The sequence below is a fragment of the Chrysochloris asiatica genome, unplaced genomic scaffold (genome assembly GCF_000296735.1).
Source record: "Chrysochloris asiatica unplaced genomic scaffold, ChrAsi1.0 scaffold00039, whole genome shotgun sequence".
Classification (NCBI taxonomy): domain Eukaryota; kingdom Metazoa; phylum Chordata; class Mammalia; order Afrosoricida; family Chrysochloridae; genus Chrysochloris; species Chrysochloris asiatica.
In genome coordinates, this window is record NW_006408557.1 from 15688542 (window position 1) to 15697305 (window position 8764).

Here is an 8764-nt window from a genome sequence, read left to right on the forward strand (position 1 = left end):
CTTCCAACTTTCTAAGTATTCCTTTATATGTGGTTCAGAGTTCTGGCTCTGATACCTGAGCCTGCTTGGTCGGGTATTCTGTGTTGTTGTTGGCGGAACTCTCCTGCTATACGTCCACCAGATCCGCCATCTTGTTTGTTCTCGATGGTTGTATTGTTATTTTAAAGTTCCTAGCCTGGTCAAACTAGTTCTTCCCCTCCACTGAGCTCTTTTTGTTATGTTAGTCTGCAACCCCCAAGACTTTCCTTTGTCCTGCAGATGGAAATAACAAGAATTATTTCTCACAATGTCTTGGACTGCCAAAAGAAATACAAACAGAATGCTCCTTAGAAATAGGATGGCAACACCTAAACTGATTTGCTTTGGACAAATCATTTGCTTTTTACCTGTATGTTCAAGTTCTCTTTCTCTTTTTCTTTGTTGCCTTCTTTTTACATTGTCCACTTTTCATCTGCATTTGAAGCAATTGAAAAGGCCATTGTTTGGGTTAGATATGCCTTAGTCATCAAAGTAACAACTTTGCTTTTGCTTTAAATAAGTATTTTGTAGCAGATTTGTCCAGTAATGTAATGTTGCTATTGTTGTTAAATGTCATTGATTTGGTTTAGCCTCATAGCAATCCTGTGTAGTGTTTTCAAGTAGCAGCTGGTGGTTTTGAACTGCTGACCTTTCCAGTGCTTATCTTACAGTGCCGTACCAGGACTCCAGCAATATAATATTTAATTGGATTTATTGTTGATTGCTTCCATGCACATTGTTAATTCAAGAATAAATTAGTTGATAGCTTCATTTTTTTTCTGTTTATTATGAAGTTGTTTATTGGTTCAGCTGGGATGATTTTCATTTTCTTCATTTTCAGGCAGATTTCAACTGATGACTGTAGCCTTTATCATACATCAATAAGTGTTTAAGTCATCTTTACCTGGCAAGCAAAGTTATGTCATCTGCATATTGCATATTATTGATAATAATATTTTAAACCTGAGTTTGCATTTTTCTTCATATAGTCCAGCTTCATAAATTACTTCTTCAGTATACAGGTTGAATAAAGTGAGAGGATACAGCCCTGCCACACATCTTTTTCAATTTTAAACCACAAAATATTTTCTTGTTTTGTTCAAATGACTGCCTCTAAACCCATATACTGATTCTGCATGAGAACAATGAACTGTTCTGGGATTCTTATTCTTTATCATATTACCCATGATTTGTTATGGCCCTCACATTTGAATGCTATTGTATAGCTGACAAAACACAAGTAAATGTCCTTCTGGTAGTCTCTGTTTTCAGCCAAGATCCACCTGACCCCAAAAATGCTTTCCTCTGTTCCACGTCCTCTACTGAATCTGGATTGAATTTCTGGCAGTTCTCTGTCATTGTATGCTGTAGTCTCCTTTGAATAATTTTCAGTTGAATTTTGCTAGCATGTGAAGTTTATGATATTGTTCAATATTATAATTTAACCTTCCCATTTGATCACGTTTCTTTGAAATGGACACAAATATGAATCTCTTCCAATTGGTTAACATAGATGACTAACCACTTTCGGTGCTACATCAGTTTGTTAAAACATCTCAGTTAATATTCCTTCAATTCCTGTTTTTTTGTTTGTTTGTTTGTTTTTAAGTTTTTATTCTGAATTGAGTGATAGCTTACATGGGGGGAACATCAGCTTACATTCATCATATCCTTGCAATGATTACAATCTCCTCTGTACATCATCATTCAACAGTATTTGCTTCTATTCCTTCTGGTTTGTTTGTTTGTTTGTTTTGGTGAGGAAGATGTACACAAAAACACTCAGAAATATATAACCATTTAAACAACCAAAGGACACATTCTGTAAGTCTGCTTCCTGGCCACCAGCACCTGGCTGCCAGCACACAGCCTTTCTCTTTCCATGAGTCCAGAGTCCTCAGCTGCTCCATCTCTCTCCATGCCTTCATCTCTGTCTCCATTTCTGGTGTTGCTGCTTCCTTGGATAGGGTTCCATATTCTGTAGAGCTTTGTTCTTTTGCCAATGCCTTTAGTTTGAACTTCTTCCTTCATTACCAGAAAATCTTGATCATATGCTGTCTCCTAAAATGGCAAAACAACAATCAATTCCTTTTCGTAGGGTGACTCTGTATATTCCTTCTATCTTCTTTTGATGCTTGCCATATCATTACATTTTTTGACTATAGAATTCTTCAGTAATGCAAACCAAGACCTGAATTTTTTCTGCAGTTCTTTCAGCTTGTGAAATGCTGTTAAGATTCTTCCCTTTAGATTTTCTAATATAATAAGTCAAATGATGAATTATATTGCTAGAATCCTGGTATGGCATTGTAGGATAAGCACTGTACTGCTTACCAAAAAGTCAGCAGTTCAAGCCCACCAATTGCTACTCTGAAATTTTATACACATTTTATTATAATACTTTACTTAGTCTCCTTTGAAATCATCTGTTCAACTCATTTAGTCCATCATTTCTTCCATTCACTTTAACTACTCTCTACATAAAAGAAAGTTTCAGACTCTCTTCTGACATCCATTTTGGACATTTCTTTCTTTCCTTTATTTACAATGACCTTTTACTTTCTTCATGTATGATGTCCTTGCTGTCTTCCCATGAGTCTTCTGGTCTTTAATCACTAATGTTTCATGTGTTACATCTATTCTTAAAATGGTCTCAAATTCAGGAGGAATATACTCAAGGTCATACTTTGGTTCTTGTATACTTGTTATGATTTGCTTCAGCTTCATTTTGAACATATACATTAGTAATTGATGTTTTGTTCCACAGTTGGCCCCTGACTTTAACTTGATTTATAATATTGAGCATTTTCATCATCTGTTTTCTACATATGTAGTCTATTTGATTACTGTGTAATTCATCTGGTAAGGTCCATATGTATAGTCACCAGTTATATTGTTGAAAAATGTATTTCTGATTAATACGTTTTTGGTCTTTCAGAATTCTATCATGTGTTTCACTGTTGTTTCCATCAGTATTGATTGTGAACCTAAGCAAAATGATAACTTTGGGTGATAACTTCAACTTTTTCTCCATTTATTAAGATGTTATTTAGTGGTTGAGTCATAAGAATTTTTGTTCTTGTTACATTGAGGTACAATTCATACTGAATGCTGTAGTCTTTGATAATCATCAATATTTTAAGTCCTCTTCACTTTCAGCAAGCAAGATTGAATCATCTGCATATCTCAGGTTGTTAATGAGTCTTTCTCCAATCCCAATAGATATTCTTCTTCTCAGATTATTTGCTCAGCATGAAGATGGAATAAATATAGTGAAAGAATACAACTCTGGCACAAATTTTGCCTGATTTTAAACATTTCAGTATCCCCTTATTCTGTTCTGATTTATGTACAGATTCCATAGCACAATTAAGTGTTCTGGAATACTTAATCCGTGAGGTAGGGTCTGGGAAAAATACAAAGTGTCATACACATGTAAACCCCTCCTCCCCAAAATGTGTAAGAGAGCATTGCGGGAAGCGATTCCACTTTTGCCGCTTGACACAGTCTCGGCGAAAGGAGAAACATCATGCAAAGCAAATGATTCTCTGGAAGGGCATCTTCTATCTCCCCTTTAGGAGAACTCTGAAATCACTTGTAAAAATATATGATATTGTCATATTCATGGCCTTTACTGTGAGCTCTGCAGACCTTAGGAAGAAACCGGTCTGGCAACAATTGTTTCAGCTTCATTGGGTTGAATTCAAAGGGAATTGTATGAGCTGTTCCCTTTCACAGAAAACCTAAGTACAAAGTATCTGCGTTTATGAGATGACAAAAGTATATAACAAACCAAAGTGAAGCTGACCGACTCCTATAGACCTCACCTCAATCAATTACCAGCCAGAATTCACAAACCCCCACTATTACGTACAGTCACTTATGTAAATACGCAGAGAATAGTGAACATAAGTGAAGGTGGTCAAAATTTAATAATCTACATTTCCTGCAGCAATTAGCCAGGTTGGGCCTTATATGCCTCACAGCCTCAAAAGAAAGAAACATAAGAACACTGGTTAAACAATATAATGAATACTTTAGAAAAACAAAATAATTAAGTAGATGTTAGTAATGCTTTTACTATAAAAAATAGTAGTACATTATGTAGGATAGAAGACTGATAATTACCTAGTAGAAACAATAAAGTAGTGTAGGCATTGATGATAAATAGAAACTTATATTACAAAGAGGATGTAATCAGGGGTCTGATAAGTGGAAATGATTTGTGTAAGTTTTAACTTGATCTTTTAGTGAGAATAAGAAGAAACAATTTATCACTTACGTAGGAGAGGAGATGATGTCAAAACAAAATGCTTAATGGTTAGAAAATTAACAGGATATTGGAAAGGTCAGTTTGGACATCATAGAAATATTTTTGTTAAGGTTGTATAATCACAGGGTGAAGGAATGTTATGATTAAAACTGTGTAATAATTCAAGGGAAAATCAAAGTACCAAAATATTATGTAATTTTAAGTATAAAAATAAAGACTTGCTGAGCTGGGGCAGAGAGAGAAACAAGAAGACAGACAGTCAGACTGACTGCTGAGAGCTCCATCAGCCAACTAAGTGGAGACTCCTCGATTATTTTCACTTTTGCCAATTCCCCGTCTCCTCTCATAGCTCACGACCCTGCGAGAACTGAACTCCCGCAGAGCATTATTCCCTAATTCAGCTCCATTGTATTAACATATTTGAGCTCTAGCATCATCTTGAATAACAATAATATTTCTATGGAATGATTCAGCATAAAACACTTGCCCAGAGTTGAGATTATCCTTATTTCCATAGAACACCATGGTGGTAGGCCATTCCTTGAAATGTAACTGCTGTGGTATTCATTGTTCTCTGAAATATTCTCAGAGCATTCCCAGATATTTTCCCTGGGATCCAAAGCAGCCCTAATGGAAAATGGTAGTTGCCCAAGACCTTGCAGCTCATAAGAAGAATGAAAGGAGGCTGTTAATATCGCAATTTGTAGCCGACATGTCCCTCTTTGTAGAATGTCACCCTGCTTTGTATCTTTTTTAATTGTCCTTTCCATGGATGTCAGGGTGGTAGGACCTAACACATATGTACTGATTATTCTAGCTACCTCCAAGGGATTTTGAGATAAAGACACACTGGCCAAGAGACTGTTTCACTTCCATGCTCCTCCAGAGAAGCCCCATGGATGAAGAGAGACACAAATCAATCCACTTTTCTTTCATTCACTATAAGGCTCTCTGTTCCTGTGTAATGCTAGGCTTGAAGAAAATACTAACCAGGTGGGAACACCCTTTGTTCCAACAACAAGTATCATTATGGTTGGTATCATTCCCCCACCACCACCCAATCTCCATGGACCTCCTCGCGGTCGAGTCGGTTCCGACATAGCGACCCTGTACAGGGTTTCCGAGGCTATAAATCTTTACGGGAGCAGAAAGCCTCATCTTTCTTCCTCGGAGCAGCTGTAGTTTCGAACTGCTGACCTTGCAGCTCGCAGCCCGATTCGTAACCACTACACTCCCAGAGCTCCTTTACTAGACCATACAGAATCTTTATTATTAATTATTTTCCATTTTAGTCGTAGAATAATAAACAATTTACATAGGTGTGGCACTGCAGCCTAATGGGCTGGACTGCAAAGTCACTTTGAACCACACGGTCAGCAGTTTAAGCTCACCAGTCACTCCTCAGAAACCCTATACAGGATTGCTTTGAGTCAGAACCAACTCGATGGTACTTAACAACAACAAAATTGCTTAAATGGGGGTATTTCTTAGATTATATAAGTACTAACAACAAAATTATTTTCTAAAATATTTCTACATTGAATTATAGCAGTATTGCTACAACATATAGCAACTGAGCAGAAGTTTTTAAAAAATTTTCTTCTCCTTTACCTTTAACAATGACTTTAGTCTCAAAAAGTTATTGAGATAGGTTTACAAGTATTAATTACCACAATATTGTAGCTAAAACACCAGAAAATTTGACAAAATCAGCATCTATAAAAACATGGACAGAAATGAAAATAACAGTGCCTGTTTGTGGTACGTACAGACAAAAATCACATGATTCAAAGTATAATTATAATTGGGTAATAATTACAGCTATGACCAGAGTGTGTTGTTGATGATGTTGTTAGGTACTGTTGAGTTGGTTCCAATGCATAGTGACCCTATACACAACAAAACCACACACTGCCTGGTACTGTGCCATCCCCACAGTCATTGCCATGTATGAGCCCATCGTCACTGCCACTGTATCAATGCATCTTGTTGTTTGATTTTGTGACTACTGCGTCCATGAATTTTGACTATGGATCCAAGCAAAATGAAATCCTTGACAACTTCAATTTTTTCTCCATTTATCATGATGTTCCAGTGATAAGGATTTCTGTCTTCTTACACTGAGGTGCAATCCATACTGAAGGCTGTGGTCTTTTTTATAAAGTCCTCTTTACCTTTCAGCAAGCAAGATTGTGTCATCTGCGTATCACTGATACCATGTTCTTCATATAATCCAATCCTGATGCCATGGTCTTCATATAATCCATCTTCTCAGGTCATTTACCTAGCATACAGATTGAATAAATATAATAAAAGGATACAACCTGGTGTACACCTTTCTGATTTTAAACCACTCAATATCTCCATCTTCTGTTTGAACAACTGCTTCTTGTTCTATGTATAGGTTTCTTATGAGCACAATTAAGTATTCTGGGATATTAATTTTTTTTTGCAATGTTATCCATAGTTTCTTATGATGCACACAGTCAAATGACTTTGCATGGTCCATAAATCACAAATATGCGTCTTTCTGGTATTCCCTGCTTTTAGTCAAGGTTCAGTTGATGTCAGCAATGATCACCCTAGTTCCATGTCTTCTTCTGAAACTGGCATGAATTTCTGGCAGCTCCCTGTTGCTGTACTGCTGTAGTATTTTTGAATTACCTTTAGCAAAATTCTATTTGTGTGTGATATTAATGATACTGGTCAATGATTTCCACAGTCCGTTGGTTCACCATTCTTTGGAATGGGCATATGTGGACCTCTTTCATATTTGAGCATTATTGTTTTTTAAAGTTTCAACTCATAGCAACCTGTAAAGGGTTTCTGAGGAAAAACTGTTGGCTTTGAACCACCAACCTTGTGGTTAGCAGTCCAGTGCTTATCCTGTAGTGCCATTAGAAAGTTCAAAAAATAAATTAGAATAGCATTTCAGCCTTGTAGTCATATTGATACATGTAAACTGGGCATAAGAAATATGTTTTTCTTCTTATAATACATGGATATTTTTATTAAAAATAGTTTTTTTTCTGAAATACTATACAAACATTTTATAAAAAGTCATTTGGTATCATGCTGTTTGACAGTGTTACTAGGTGCAGACCCCTAGTGACACCCGTGAAAAGGGTTTCTCTTTTGTATTCAGAGGTAAGCTCACAGACAACCATTAGCTGAGTCAGTTGCCTCCTAGTGGACCTCAGATGTGCCTGGAATCAGAGGGTGGGAAGAGTAAGTGCAACCACCTAGAACACCATCATGAAGACTTTCTTTGAAGAGAAAATGTCAGACATCAGTCCTGGTGTGGTGCCATAGGATAAACACCTTGACCTCAAGCTTGGTTTGAATTATAAGGTTGGCAGTTCAAACTCACCAGCTGCTCCTTGGAAGCACTATGAGTTGACATTGACTCAACGGCACTTAACAACAACAAAAACAAATGGTTTTTACTAGAAAAAACAACCATACCAAGGAAAATCCAGGGAGATGGCTATCTACTAGGTATTGTCTTTGTTTATTACAAGAACGAGAAGTTAGACAACATATGTTTAACTTGTTGTTGTTGTTGTTAGGTGCCATCGGGTCGGTACTGACTCATAGCAACCTTATGCACAGCAGAACGAAACACTGCCCAATCCTGGACCAATCTCACTACTGTTGCAACGCTTGATTCCCTCAATGCTGCCAATTGCCCAATCCATCTCGTTGGGGGTCTTCCTTTTTCTCTGACCCTCCACCCTCTGATCCTTCTCCAGCAACTGGTCCCTCCTGACAATATGTCTGAAGTATGAGAGACGAAGTTTGGCCATCTTGGCCTCCAAGGAGCACTCTGGCTGCACTTCTTCCAAAACAGAGCTATTGGCTTTTTTTGGCAGTCCATGGCACTTTCAATATTCTCCGCCAACACCATAACTCAAAAGCATCAATTCTTCTTCAGGCTTCCTTATTCACTGTCCAGCTTTTGCATGCATATGAGGTTACTGAAAATACCATGGCTTGGGTCAGGCGCACCTTAGTCCTCAAATTGACATCTTTGTTCTTCAACACGTTAAAAAGGTCTTGGGCAGCAGATTTGCCTAATGCAATGCGTCGTTTGATTTCTTGACTGCTGCTTCCATGAGTGTTGATAGTTGATCCAAGAAGAATGAAGTCCTTGACAATTTCAATCTTTTCTCCGTTGATAAGAATGTTGTTTATTGGTCCAGTGGTGTGGATTTTTGTTTTCTTTACATTGTTTAACTAGAACTGAAAAAAATCCTTGCTTGATAGATTGCAAAATTAAGGACACTTGCCTAGATGACCCCTGTCCCCTATAAAATAAGTATTGTCTACATAGCTCCTTGTCTACCTCCAGAATGATCCTGTATAGTAGATTTTGCTTTCCCATTTTATAAAGAAGTGACACACTTCACCAAGTATATGCCTAGTGGGTGAACAAGCTGGAATCCCATTATAGACTCAGCACCACCAAAACCT